Genomic DNA, 14,665 nt, shown 5'->3' with positions numbered 1-14,665 from the left:
ATAGCTGCGACTGAATAGTCTGTTGCGCTGCGTGTTTCAGAGTCAAGAGCAACACTGTCGTTCAGCTTACGGTGTTTTCAGCGTCTCCGAGCACCTCGGTTCGCACAATAAATGCTGCTTCTCACCTACTCCATCTCTGTATGTGCGGTGGTGCATTTTGGGAAGGCAAATATGCGCCAGGTTTACTTCATTTTACACGTTCGCATTTCGCACGATTTCCGACATAGAAGTTAGCTTTCACCAGTATTCGGCAAAATCTAAGCTCGAAGTTCTGAACGTTTGAAAGTGTAGAATTTTAGACATAAATATTAGCATTGTAACTTGCAACATCAAATAAGTATTAGGCTGTTAATTAGGCCTATCAAATATTCCTTTTATTTTAATTCACAGGACAGTTGTCATTTAAGACAACAGCAAGAGGCTCTTATGCTCGCAGCCCTATATATAAATAATATTTTAATAAAACCACTTAGCCTACTAAAAAAAAAGGTGGGGGGCTCGATATTTCTCTTTCATGTCATCATGTGCCCGTTACAAACATTAAAAAACCATGAACATGTGAATGTGTGGTTTCCATTTTGAAAAATTCATTTAAAAATGTCAGGGTTCGGCTGACAAAAAAGTTAGGCAACCTCTGGTGTAGTTGAAGCTGAGGAGTGGAGGGTTACAAAAGAAGAGGCACTTTAGAGGTCTGCCTCGCTTAGACTGAGAGAGAAAGTCTGTCGATCGCCCCCTGCAGGAGAAAGGAAGAATGACGAGGATGAGCTGTCCTGTGCCACAGCGAAAGCAGAGAGAAGCCAGAGATAAAAGCAAAATGAAAGAAAAGAAATGAAGCAATTGAATTTAAAAAAGGATAGAGCCGAGCCATGGTGAACTGAGTAGATAAAGCAAAAGCTTACAGCACCTGGTATTCCCAGGCGGTCTCCCATCCAAGTACTAACCAGGCCCGACCCTGCTTAGCTTCCGAGATCGGACGAGATCGGGCGTGCTCAGGGTGGTATGGCCGTAAGCGAGAGTTTCGGTCGATAGCGAGCTATTTAAAGGAAGCACAACGGTGCGGCAGCCCTACACGGCTCGGGCTGTAGCTGCAAGAGAAACAGCCAACGTTTTTTCGTGTCTTTTTAAACTTTTTTTTTTCTTTTTAAAATAAATACAGTTATTTATTTTAAAAAAAAATATTCTCGCTTCAATGAAAGCTGTCTCGATTTTAGATAATGTCGATTAATTCTGCAGCACTGCACATTTAGTATGATTTCACATTTATGTATTAGCCTTTCATCAACTCACAAACCACCGGCATTCCCTCATGAAACCCCATTTGGGAATCCCTGAACTAGAACAATAAAATGAACAGATCGATAGGAATTGACAGCCTTATCTATTTTTCTTTTTTCTTTTTCTTTTTTTTTTTTTTTTTTTTTACAGTAAAACTAAAAGTTGTGAAACTGGACAACTTTACAAAGAAAAGCTTAGTGATTCATTTTTGAATATTAAAATCCTTTTAACAAACAAGAGCACTGTTTATGTCATGTGGCTATACTTTTGAAACTGTGATTAGTAGATTGGCTCCATTTCCTTCCATTGACTCACACAGAAAATGCCTGTAAACTAAAGTTTGTCCATAATCATCCAAGTTGTTCCCTCAGGAATCCATAGGCCTACATCACACCATTTAATTCATAAAGTAGGCTTAGTTCATTGACAACAAACTCATGACAAATATGTAGGTAGCCCAGTGTAAGGTGAAACTGTTTATTTCATTAATTTAGTTCAGCGTGTCCCAATTGGGAAGTGGGGGGCGGGGTAGAGACTGCAGGTGGTTTTGGTAAAAAGCTAACAATTAAACAGCTTGTAAAATTGTTATCTTAAATGTGACTGCAGAAGTAATCATAATATAATTGTACTTCAGACAGGTTATAGCTGCGACTGAATAGTCTGTTGCGCTGCGTGTTTCAGAGTCAAGAGCAACACTGTCGTTCAGCTTACGGTGTTTTCAGCGTCTCCGAGCACCTCGGTTCGCACAATAAATGCTGCTTCTCACCTACTCCATCTCTGTATGTGCGGTGGTGCATTTTGGGAAGGCAAATATGCGCCAGGTTTACTTCATTTTACACGTTCGCATTTCGCACGATTTCCGACATAGAAGTTAGCTTTCACCAGTATTCGGCAAAATCTAAGCTCGAAGTTCTGAACGTTTGAAAGTGTAGAATTTTAGACATAAATATTAGCATTGTAACTTGCAACATCAAATAAGTATTAGGCTGTTAATTAGGCCTATCAAATATTCCTTTTATTTTAATTCACAGGACAGTTGTCATTTAAGACAACAGCAAGAGGCTCTTATGCTCGCAGCCCTATATATAAATAATATTTTAATAAAACCACTTAGCCTACTAAAAAAAAAGGTGGGGGGCTCGATATTTCTCTTTCATGTCATCATGTGCCCGTTACAAACATTAAAAAACCATGAACATGTGAATGTGTGGTTTCCATTTTGAAAAATTCATTTAAAAATGTCAGGGTTCGGCTGACAAAAAAGTTAGGCAACCTCTGGTGTAGTTGAAGCTGAGGAGTGGAGGGTTACAAAAGAAGAGGCACTTTAGAGGTCTGCCTCGCTTAGACTGAGAGAGAAAGTCTGTCGATCGCCCCCTGCAGGAGAAAGGAAGAATGACGAGGATGAGCTGTCCTGTGCCACAGCGAAAGCAGAGAGAAGCCAGAGATAAAAGCAAAATGAAAGAAAAGAAATGAAGCAATTGAATTTAAAAAAGGATAGAGCCGAGCCATGGTGAACTGAGTAGATAAAGCAAAAGCTTACAGCACCTGGTATTCCCAGGCGGTCTCCCATCCAAGTACTAACCAGGCCCGACCCTGCTTAGCTTCCGAGATCGGACGAGATCGGGCGTGCTCAGGGTGGTATGGCCGTAAGCGAGAGTTTCGGTCGATAGCGAGCTATTTAAAGGAAGCACAACGGTGCGGCAGCCCTACACGGCTCGGGCTGTAGCTGCAAGAGAAACAGCCAACGTTTTTTCGTGTCTTTTTAAACTTTTTTTTTTCTTTTTAAAATAAATACAGTTATTTATTTTAAAAAAAATATTCTCGCTTCAATGAAAGCTGTCTCGATTTTAGATAATGTCGATTAATTCTGCAGCACTGCACATTTAATATGATTTCACATTTATGTATTAGCCTTTCATCAACTCACAAACCACCGGCATTCCCTCATGAAACCCCATTTGGGAATCCCTGAACTAGAACAATAAAATGAACAGATCGATAGGAATTGACAGCCTTATCTATTTTTCTTTTTTCTTTTTCTTTTTTTTTTTTTTTTTTTTTTTTACAGTAAAACTAAAAGTTGTGAAACTGGACAACTTTACAAAGAAAAGCTTAGTGATTCATTTTTGAATATTAAAATCCTTTTAACAAACAAGAGCACTGTTTATGTCATGTGGCTATACTTTTGAAACTGTGATTAGTAGATTGGCTCCATTTCCTTCCATTGACTCACACAGAAAATGCCTGTAAACTAAAGTTTGTCCATAATCATCCAAGTTGTTCCCTCAGGAATCCATAGGCCTACATCACACCATTTAATTCATAAAGTAGGCTTAGTTCATTGACAACAAACTCATGACAAATATGTAGGTAGCCCAGTGTAAGGTGAAACTGTTTATTTCATTAATTTAGTTCAGCGTGTCCCAATTGGGAAGGGGGGGGGCGGGGTAGAGACTGCAGGTGGTTTTGGTAAAAAGCTAACAATTAAACAGCTTGTAAAATTGTTATCTTAAATGTGACTGCAGAAGTAATCATAATATAATTGTACTTCAGACAGGTTATAGCTGCGACTGAATAGTCTGTTGCGCTGCGTGTTTCAGAGTCAAGAGCAACACTGTCGTTCAGCTTACGGTGTTTTCAGCGTCTCCGAGCACCTCGGTTCGCACAATAAATGCTGCTTCTCACCTTACTCCATCTCTGTATGTGCGGTGGTGCATTTTGGGAAGGCAAATATGCGCCAGGTTTACTTCATTTTACACGTTCGCATTTCGCACGATTTCCGACATAGAAGTTAGCTTTCACCAGTATTCGGCAAAATCTAAGCTCGAAGTTCTGAACGTTTGAAAGTGTAGAATTTTAGACATAAATATTAGCATTGTAACTTGCAACATCAAATAAGTATTAGGCTGTTAATTAGGCCTATCAAATATTCCTTTTATTTTAATTCACAGGACAGTTGTCATTTAAGACAACAGCAAGAGGCTCTTATGCTCGCAGCCCTATATATAAATAATATTTTAATAAAACCACTTAATTAGCCTACTAAAAAAAAAGGTGGGGGGGCTCGATATTTCTCTTTCATGTCATCATGTGCCCGTTACAAACATTAAAAAACCATGAACATGTGAATGTGTGGTTTCCATTTTGAAAAATTCATTTAAAAATGTCAGGGTTCGGCTGACAAAAAAGTTAGGCAACCTCTGGTGTAGTTGAAGCTGAGGAGTGGAGGGTTACAAAAGAAGAGGCACTTTAGAGGTCTGCCTCGCTTAGACTGAGAGAGAAAGTCTGTCGATCGCCCCCTGCAGGAGAAAGGAAGAATGACGAGGATGAGCTGTCCTGTGCCACAGCGAAAGCAGAGAGAAGCCAGAGATAAAAGCAAAATGAAAGAAAAGAAATGAAGCAATTGAATTTAAAAAAGGATAGAGCCGAGCCATGGTGAACTGAGTAGATAAAGCAAAAGCTTACAGCACCTGGTATTCCCAGGCGGTCTCCCATCCAAGTACTAACCAGGCCCGACCCTGCTTAGCTTCCGAGATCGGACGAGATCGGGCGTGCTCAGGGTGGTATGGCCGTAAGCGAGAGTTTCGGTCGATAGCGAGCTATTTAAAGGAAGCACAACGGTGCGGCAGCCCTACACGGCTCGGGCTGTAGCTGCAAGAGAAACAGCCAACGTTTTTTCGTGTCTTTTTAAACTTTTTTTTTTCTTTTTAAAATAAATACAGTTATTTATTTTAAAAAAAATATTCTCGCTTCAATGAAAGCTGTCTCGATTTTAGATAATGTCGATTAATTCTGCAGCACTGCACATTTAGTATGATTTCACATTTATGTATTAGCCTTTCATCAACTCACAAACCACCGGCATTCCCTCATGAAACCCCATTTGGGAATCCCTGAACTAGAACAATAAAATGAACAGATCGATAGGAATTGACAGCCTTATCTATTTTTATTTTTATTTTTCATTTTTTTTTTTTTTTTTTTTACAGTAAAACTAAAAGTTGTGAAACTGGACAACTTTACAAAGAAAAGCTTAGTGATTCATTTTTGAATATTAAAATCCTTTTAACAAACAAGAGCACTGTTTATGTCATGTGGCTATACTTTTGAAACTGTGATTAGTAGATTGGCTCCATTTCCTTCCATTGACTCACACAGAAAATGCCTGTAAACTAAAGTTTGTCCATAATCATCCAAGTTGTTCCCTCAGGAATCCATAGGCCTACATCACACCATTTAATTCATAAAGTAGGCTTAGTTCATTGACAACAAACTCATGACAAATATGTAGGTAGCCCAGTGTAAGGTGAAACTGTTTATTTCATTAATTTAGTTCAGCGTGTCCCAATTGGTCCGGGGGGGGGCGGGGTAGAGACTGCAGGTGGTTTTGGTAAAAAGCTAACAATTAAACAGCTTGTAAAATTGTTATCTTAAATGTGACTGCAGAAGTAATCATAATATAATTGTACTTCAGACAGGTTATAGCTGCGACTGAATAGTCTGTTGCGCTGCGTGTTTCAGAGTCAAGAGCAACACTGTCGTTCAGCTTACGGTGTTTTCAGCGTCTCCGAGCACCTCGGTTCGCACAATAAATGCTGCTTCTCACCTACTCCATCTCTGTATGTGCGGTGGTGCATTTTGGGAAGGCAAATATGCGCCAGGTTTACTTCATTTTACACGTTCGCATTTCGCACGATTTCCGACATAGAAGTTAGCTTTCACCAGTATTCGGCAAAATCTAAGCTCGAAGTTCTGAACGTTTGAAAGTGTAGAATTTTAGACATAAATATTAGCATTGTAACTTGCAACATCAAATAAGTATTAGGCTGTTAATTAGGCCTATCAAATATTCCTTTTATTTTAATTCACAGGACAGTTGTCATTTAAGACAACAGCAAGAGGCTCTTATGCTCGCAGCCCTATATATAAATAATATTTTAATAAAACCACTTAGCCTACTAAAAAAAAAGGTGGGGGGCTCGATATTTCTCTTTCATGTCATCATGTGCCCGTTACAAACATTAAAAAACCATGAACATGTGAATGTGTGGTTTCCATTTTGAAAAATTCATTTAAAAATGTCAGGGTTCGGCTGACAAAAAAGTTAGGCAACCTCTGGTGTAGTTGAAGCTGAGGAGTGGAGGGTTACAAAAGAAGAGGCACTTTAGAGGTCTGCCTCGCTTAGACTGAGAGAGAAAGTCTGTCGATCGCCCCCTGCAGGAGAAAGGAAGAATGACGAGGATGAGCTGTCCTGTGCCACAGCGAAAGCAGAGAGAAGCCAGAGATAAAAGCAAAATGAAAGAAAAGAAATGAAGCAATTGAATTTAAAAAAGGATAGAGCCGAGCCATGGTGAACTGAGTAGATAAAGCAAAAGCTTACAGCACCTGGTATTCCCAGGCGGTCTCCCATCCAAGTACTAACCAGGCCCGACCCTGCTTAGCTTCCGAGATCGGACGAGATCGGGCGTGCTCAGGGTGGTATGGCCGTAAGCGAGAGTTTCGGTCGATAGCGAGCTATTTAAAGGAAGCACAACGGTGCGGCAGCCCTACACGGCTCGGGCTGTAGCTGCAAGAGAAACAGCCAACGTTTTTTCGTGTCTTTTTAAACTTTTTTTTTTTCTTTTTAAAATAAATACAGTTATTTATTTAAAAAAAAATATTCTCGCTTCAATGAAAGCTGTCTCGATTTTAGATAATGTCGATTAATTCTGCAGCACTGCACATTTAATATGATTTCACATTTATGTATTAGCCTTTCATCAACTCACAAACCACCGGCATTCCCTCATGAAACCCCATTTGGGAATCCCTGAACTAGAACAATAAAATGAACAGATCGATAGGAATTGACAGCCTTATCTATTTTTATTTTTTATTTTTTTTTTTTTTTTTTTTTTTTTTTTTTTTTTACAGTAAAACTAAAAGTTGTGAAACTGGATAACTTTACAAAGAAAAGCTTAGTGATTCATTTTTGAATATTAAAATCCTTTTAACAAACAAGAGCACTGTTTATGTCATGTGGCTATACTTTTGAAACTGTGATTAGTAGATTGGCTCCATTTCCTTCCATTGACTCACACAGAAAATGCCTGTAAACTAAAGTTTGTCCATAATCATCCAAGTTGTTCCCTCAGGAATCCATAGGCCTACATCACACCATTTAATTCATAAAGTAGGCTTAGTTCATTGACAACAAACTCATGACAAATATGTAGGTAGCCCAGTGTAAGGTGAAACTGTTTATTTCATTAATTTAGTTCAGCGTGTCCCAATTGGTAAGTGGGGGGCGGGGTAGAGACTGCAGGTGGTTTTGGTAAAAAGCTAACAATTAAACAGCTTGTAAAATTGTTATCTTAAATGTGACTGCAGAAGTAATCATAATATAATTGTACTTCAGACAGGTTATAGCTGCGACTGAATAGTCTGTTGCGCTGCGTGTTTCAGAGTCAAGAGCAACACTGTCGTTCAGCTTACGGTGTTTTCAGCGTCTCCGAGCACCTCGGTTCGCACAATAAATGCTGCTTCTCACCTACTCCATCTCTGTATGTGCGGTGGTGCATTTTGGGAAGGCAAATATGCGCCAGGTTTACTTCATTTTACACGTTCGCATTTCGCACGATTTCCGACATAGAAGTTAGCTTTCACCAGTATTCGGCAAAATCTAAGCTCGAAGTTCTGAACGTTTGAAAGTGTAGAATTTTAGACATAAATATTAGCATTGTAACTTGCAACATCAAATAAGTATTAGGCTGTTAATTAGGCCTATCAAATATTCCTTTTATTTTAATTCACAGGACAGTTGTCATTTAAGACAACAGCAAGAGGCTCTTATGCTCGCAGCCCTATATATAAATAATATTTTAATAAAACCACTTAGCCTACTAAAAAAAAAGGTGGGGGGCTCGATATTTCTCTTTCATGTCATCATGTGCCCGTTACAAACATTAAAAAACCATGAACATGTGAATGTGTGGTTTCCATTTTGAAAAATTCATTTAAAAATGTCAGGGTTCGGCTGACAAAAAAGTTAGGCAACCTCTGGTGTAGTTGAAGCTGAGGAGTGGAGGGTTACAAAAGAAGAGGCACTTTAGAGGTCTGCCTCGCTTAGACTGAGAGAGAAAGTCTGTCGATCGCCCCCTGCAGGAGAAAGGAAGAATGACGAGGATGAGCTGTCCTGTGCCACAGCGAAAGCAGAGAGAAGCCAGAGATAAAAGCAAAATGAAAGAAAAGAAATGAAGCAATTGAATTTAAAAAAGGATAGAGCCGAGCCATGGTGAACTGAGTAGATAAAGCAAAAGCTTACAGCACCTGGTATTCCCAGGCGGTCTCCCATCCAAGTACTAACCAGGCCCGACCCTGCTTAGCTTCCGAGATCGGACGAGATCGGGCGTGCTCAGGGTGGTATGGCCGTAAGCGAGAGTTTCGGTCGATAGCGAGCTATTTAAAGGAAGCACAACGGTGCGGCAGCCCTACACGGCTCGGGCTGTAGCTGCAAGAGAAACAGCCAACGTTTTTTCGTGTCTTTTTAAACTTTTTTTTTTCTTTTTAAAATAAATACAGTTATTTATTTAAAAAAAATATTCTCGCTTCAATGAAAGCTGTCTCGATTTTAGATAATGTCGATTAATTCTGCAGCACTGCACATTTAGTATGATTTCACATTTATGTATTAGCCTTTCATCAACTCACAAACCACCGGCATTCCCTCATGAAACCCCATTTGGGAATCCCTGAACTAGAACAATAAAATGAACAGATCGATAGGAATTGACAGCCTTATCTATTTTTCGTTTTTCTTTTTAATTTTTTTTTTTTTTTTTTTTTTTTTTACAGTAAAACTAAAAGTTGTGAAACTGGATAACTTTACAAAGAAAAGCTTAGTGATTCATTTTTGAATATTAAAATCCTTTTAACAAACAAGAGCACTGTTTATGTCATGTGGCTATACTTTTGAAACTGTGATTAGTAGATTGGCTCCATTTCCTTCCATTGACTCACACAGAAAATGCCTGTAAACTAAAGTTTGTCCATAATCATCCAAGTTGTTCCCTCAGGAATCCATAGGCCTACATCACACCATTTAATTCATAAAGTAGGCTTAGTTCATTGACAACAAACTCATGACAAATATGTAGGTAGCCCAGTGTAAGGTGAAACTGTTTATTTCATTAATTTAGTTCAGCGTGTCCCAATTGGGAAGTGGGGGCGGGGTAGAGACTGCAGGTGGTTTTGGTAAAAAGCTAACAATTAAACAGCTTGTAAAATTGTTATCTTAAATGTGACTGCAGAAGTAATCATAATATAATTGTACTTCAGACAGGTTATAGCTGCGACTGAATAGTCTGTTGCGCTGCGTGTTTCAGAGTCAAGAGCAACACTGTCGTTCAGCTTACGGTGTTTTCAGCGTCTCCGAGCACCTCGGTTCGCACAATAAATGCTGCTTCTCACCTACTCCATCTCTGTATGTGCGGTGGTGCATTTTGGGAAGGCAAATATGCGCCAGGTTTACTTCATTTTACACGTTCGCATTTCGCACGATTTCCGACATAGAAGTTAGCTTTCACCAGTATTCGGCAAAATCTAAGCTCGAAGTTCTGAACGTTTGAAAGTGTAGAATTTTAGACATAAATATTAGCATTGTAACTTGCAACATCAAATAAGTATTAGGCTGTTAATTAGGCCTATCAAATATTCCTTTTATTTTAATTCACAGGACAGTTGTCATTTAAGACAACAGCAAGAGGCTCTTATGCTCGCAGCCCTATATATAAATAATATTTTAATAAAACCACTTAGCCTACTAAAAAAAAAGGTGGGGGGGCTCGATATTTCTCTTTCATGTCATCATGTGCCCGTTACAAACATTAAAAAACCATGAACATGTGAATGTGTGGTTTCCATTTTGAAAAATTCATTTAAAAATGTCAGGGTTCGGCTGACAAAAAAGTTAGGCAACCTCTGGTGTAGTTGAAGCTGAGGAGTGGAGGGTTACAAAAGAAGAGGCACTTTAGAGGTCTGCCTCGCTTAGACTGAGAGAGAAAGTCTGTCGATCGCCCCCTGCAGGAGAAAGGAAGAATGACGAGGATGAGCTGTCCTGTGCCACAGCGAAAGCAGAGAGAAGCCAGAGATAAAAGCAAAATGAAAGAAAAGAAATGAAGCAATTGAATTTAAAAAAGGATAGAGCCGAGCCATGGTGAACTGAGTAGATAAAGCAAAAGCTTACAGCACCTGGTATTCCCAGGCGGTCTCCCATCCAAGTACTAACCAGGCCCGACCCTGCTTAGCTTCCGAGATCGGACGAGATCGGGCGTGCTCAGGGTGGTATGGCCGTAAGCGAGAGTTTCGGTCGATAGCGAGCTATTTAAAGGAAGCACAACGGTGCGGCAGCCCTACACGGCTCGGGCTGTAGCTGCAAGAGAAACAGCCAACGTTTTTTCGTGTCTTTTTAAACTTTTTTTTTTCTTTTTAAAATAAATACAGTTATTTATTTTTAAAAAAATATTCTCGCTTCAATGAAAGCTGTCTCGATTTTAGATAATGTCGATTAATTCTGCAGCACTGCACATTTAATATGATTTCACATTTATGTATTAGCCTTTCATCAACTCACAAACCACCGGCATTCCCTCATGAAACCCCATTTGGGAATCCCTGAACTAGAACAATAAAATGAACAGATCGATAGGAATTGACAGCCTTATCTATTTTTATTTTTTATTTTTTTTTTTTTTTTTTTTTTTTTTTACAGTAAAACTAAAAGTTGTGAAACTGGATAACTTTACAAAGAAAAGCTTAGTGATTCATTTTTGAATATTAAAATCCTTTTAACAAACAAGAGCACTGTTTATGTCATGTGGCTATACTTTTGAAACTGTGATTAGTAGATTGGCTCCATTTCCTTCCATTGACTCACACAGAAAATGCCTGTAAACTAAAGTTTGTCCATAATCATCCAAGTTGTTCCCTCAGGAATCCATAGGCCTACATCACACCATTTAATTCATAAAGTAGGCTTAGTTCATTGACAACAAACTCATGACAAATATGTAGGTAGCCCAGTGTAAGGTGAAACTGTTTATTTCATTAATTTAGTTCAGCGTGTCCCAATTGGTAAGTGGGGGGCGGGGTAGAGACTGCAGGTGGTTTTGGTAAAAAGCTAACAATTAAACAGCTTGTAAAATTGTTATCTTAAATGTGACTGCAGAAGTAATCATAATATAATTGTACTTCAGACAGGTTATAGCTGCGACTGAATAGTCTGTTGCGCTGCGTGTTTCAGAGTCAAGAGCAACACTGTCGTTCAGCTTACGGTGTTTTCAGCGTCTCCGAGCACCTCGGTTCGCACAATAAATGCTGCTTCTCACCTTACTCCATCTCTGTATGTGCGGTGGTGCATTTTGGGAAGGCAAATATGCGCCAGGTTTACTTCATTTTACACGTTCGCATTTCGCACGATTTCCGACATAGAAGTTAGCTTTCACCAGTATTCGGCAAAATCTAAGCTCGAAGTTCTGAACGTTTGAAAGTGTAGAATTTTAGACATAAATATTAGCATTGTAACTTGCAACATCAAATAAGTATTAGGCTGTTAATTAGGCCTATCAAATATTCCTTTTATTTTAATTCACAGGACAGTTGTCATTTAAGACAACAGCAAGAGGCTCTTATGCTCGCAGCCCTATATATAAATAATATTTTAATAAAACCACTTAATTAGCCTACTAAAAAAAAAAGGTGGGGGGGCTCGATATTTCTCTTTCATGTCATCATGTGCCCGTTACAAACATTAAAAAACCATGAACATGTGAATGTGTGGTTTCCATTTTGAAAAATTCATTTAAAAATGTCAGGGTTCGGCTGACAAAAAAGTTAGGCAACCTCTGGTGTAGTTGAAGCTGAGGAGTGGAGGGTTACAAAAGAAGAGGCACTTTAGAGGTCTGCCTCGCTTAGACTGAGAGAGAAAGTCTGTCGATCGCCCCCTGCAGGAGAAAGGAAGAATGACGAGGATGAGCTGTCCTGTGCCACAGCGAAAGCAGAGAGAAGCCAGAGATAAAAGCAAAATGAAAGAAAAGAAATGAAGCAATTGAATTTAAAAAAGGATAGAGCCGAGCCATGGTGAACTGAGTAGATAAAGCAAAAGCTTACAGCACCTGGTATTCCCAGGCGGTCTCCCATCCAAGTACTAACCAGGCCCGACCCTGCTTAGCTTCCGAGATCGGACGAGATCGGGCGTGCTCAGGGTGGTATGGCCGTAAGCGAGAGTTTCGGTCGATAGCGAGCTATTTAAAGGAAGCACAACGGTGCGGCAGCCCTACACGGCTCGGGCTGTAGCTGCAAGAGAAACAGCCAACGTTTTTTCGTGTCTTTTTAAACTTTTTTTTTCTTTTTAAAATAAATACAGTTATTTATTTTTAAAAAAATATTCTCGCTTCAATGAAAGCTGTCTCGATTTTAGATAATGTCGATTAATTCTGCAGCACTGCACATTTAGTATGATTTCACATTTATGTATTAGCCTTTCATCAACTCACAAACCACCGGCATTCCCTCATGAAACCCCATTTGGGAATCCCTGAACTAGAACAATAAAATGAACAGATCGATAGGAATTGACAGCCTTATCTATTTTTCTTTTTTCTTTTTCTTTTTTTTTTTTTTTTTACAGTAAAACTAAAAGTTGTGAAACTGGACAACTTTACAAAGAAAAGCTTAGTGATTCATTTTTGAATATTAAAATCCTTTTAACAAACAAGAGCACTGTTTATGTCATGTGGCTATACTTTTGAAACTGTGATTAGTAGATTGGCTCCATTTCCTTCCATTGACTCACACAGAAAATGCCTGTAAACTAAAGTTTGTCCATAATCATCCAAGTTGTTCCCTCAGGAATCCATAGGCCTACATCACACCATTTAATTCATAAAGTAGGCTTAGTTCATTGACAACAAACTCATGACAAATATGTAGGTAGCCCAGTGTAAGGTGAAACTGTTTATTTCATTAATTTAGTTCAGCGTGTCCCAATTGGTAAGTGGGGGCGGGGTAGAGACTGCAGGTGGTTTTGGTAAAAAGCTAACAATTAAACAGCTTGTAAAATTGTTATCTTAAATGTGACTGCAGAAGTAATCATAATATAATTGTACTTCAGACAGGTTATAGCTGCGACTGAATAGTCTGTTGCGCTGCGTGTTTCAGAGTCAAGAGCAACACTGTCGTTCAGCTTACGGTGTTTTCAGCGTCTCCGAGCACCTCGGTTCGCACAATAAATGCTGCTTCTCACCTACTCCATCTCTGTATGTGCGGTGGTGCATTTTGGGAAGGCAAATATGCGCCAGGTTTACTTCATTTTACACGTTCGCATTTCGCACGATTTCCGACATAGAAGTTAGCTTTCACCAGTATTCGGCAAAATCTAAGCTCGAAGTTCTGAACGTTTGAAAGTGTAGAATTTTAGACATAAATATTAGCATTGTAACTTGCAACATCAAATAAGTATTAGGCTGTTAATTAGGCCTATCAAATATTCCTTTTATTTTAATTCACAGGACAGTTGTCATTTAAGACAACAGCAAGAGGCTCTTATGCTCGCAGCCCTATATATAAATAATATTTTAATAAAACCACTTAGCCTACTAAAAAAAAAAGGTGGGGGGGCTCGATATTTCTCTTTCATGTCATCATGTGCCCGTTACAAACATTAAAAAACCATGAACATGTGAATGTGTGGTTTCCATTTTGAAAAATTCATTTAAAAATGTCAGGGTTCGGCTGACAAAAAAGTTAGGCAACCTCTGGTGTAGTTGAAGCTGAGGAGTGGAGGGTTACAAAAGAAGAGGCACTTTAGAGGTCTGCCTCGCTTAGACTGAGAGAGAAAGTCTGTCGATCGCCCCCTGCAGGAGAAAGGAAGAATGACGAGGATGAGCTGTCCTGTGCCACAGCGAAAGCAGAGAGAAGCCAGAGATAAAAGCAAAATGAAAGAAAAGAAATGAAGCAATTGAATTTAAAAAAGGATAGAGCCGAGCCATGGTGAACTGAGTAGATAAAGCAAAAGCTTACAGCACCTGGTATTCCCAGGCGGTCTCCCATCCAAGTACTAACCAGGCCCGACCCTGCTTAGCTTCCGAGATCGGACGAGATCGGGCGTGCTCAGGGTGGTATGGCCGTAAGCGAGAGTTTCGGTCGATAGCGAGCTATTTAAAGGAAGCACAACGGTGCGGCAGCCCTACACGGCTCGGGCTGTAGCTGCAAGAGAAACAGCCAACGTTTTTTCGTGTCTTTTTAAACTTTTTTTTTCTTTTTAAAATAAATACAGTTATTTATTTTTAAAAAAATATTCTCGCTTCAATGAAAGCTGTCTCGATTTTAGATAATGTCGATTAATTCTGCAGCA

General features: G+C 39.3%; 8 non-coding genes across 8 annotated transcripts; all 8 read right to left on the bottom strand.

The window, feature by feature from the left end:
* Positions 1-892: 892 nt before the first annotated feature.
* Positions 893-1,011, bottom strand: LOC137004001 (5S ribosomal RNA). The gene has a single exon (XR_010892095.1). It is a non-coding gene; the product is annotated as a 5S ribosomal RNA (ribosomal RNA).
* A 1,797-nt stretch (positions 1,012-2,808) lies between these two features.
* LOC137004000 (5S ribosomal RNA) lies at positions 2,809-2,927 on the bottom strand. The gene has a single exon (XR_010892094.1). It is a non-coding gene; the product is annotated as a 5S ribosomal RNA (ribosomal RNA).
* Positions 2,928-4,733: 1,806 nt separating this feature from the next.
* Positions 4,734-4,852, bottom strand: LOC137003999 (5S ribosomal RNA). Its single transcript, XR_010892093.1, has one exon. It is a non-coding gene; the product is annotated as a 5S ribosomal RNA (ribosomal RNA).
* Positions 4,853-6,648: 1,796 nt separating this feature from the next.
* Positions 6,649-6,767, bottom strand: LOC137003997 (5S ribosomal RNA). The gene has a single exon (XR_010892091.1). It is a non-coding gene; the product is annotated as a 5S ribosomal RNA (ribosomal RNA).
* Positions 6,768-8,571: 1,804 nt separating this feature from the next.
* Positions 8,572-8,690, bottom strand: LOC137003995 (5S ribosomal RNA). The gene has a single exon (XR_010892090.1). It is a non-coding gene; the product is annotated as a 5S ribosomal RNA (ribosomal RNA).
* Positions 8,691-10,491: 1,801 nt separating this feature from the next.
* On the bottom strand, positions 10,492-10,610 carry LOC137003994 (5S ribosomal RNA). Its single transcript, XR_010892089.1, has one exon. It is a non-coding gene; the product is annotated as a 5S ribosomal RNA (ribosomal RNA).
* Positions 10,611-12,413: 1,803 nt separating this feature from the next.
* LOC137003993 (5S ribosomal RNA) lies at positions 12,414-12,532 on the bottom strand. The gene has a single exon (XR_010892088.1). It is a non-coding gene; the product is annotated as a 5S ribosomal RNA (ribosomal RNA).
* A 1,792-nt stretch (positions 12,533-14,324) lies between these two features.
* LOC137003992 (5S ribosomal RNA) lies at positions 14,325-14,443 on the bottom strand. The gene has a single exon (XR_010892087.1). It is a non-coding gene; the product is annotated as a 5S ribosomal RNA (ribosomal RNA).
* Positions 14,444-14,665: the final 222 nt, after the last annotated feature.

The sequence above is a fragment of the Chanodichthys erythropterus genome, chromosome 16, assembly GCF_024489055.1.
Source record: "Chanodichthys erythropterus isolate Z2021 chromosome 16, ASM2448905v1, whole genome shotgun sequence".
NCBI classification, from domain to species: domain Eukaryota; kingdom Metazoa; phylum Chordata; class Actinopteri; order Cypriniformes; family Xenocyprididae; genus Chanodichthys; species Chanodichthys erythropterus.
This window is presented reverse-complemented; position numbering and strand designations above follow the sequence as displayed.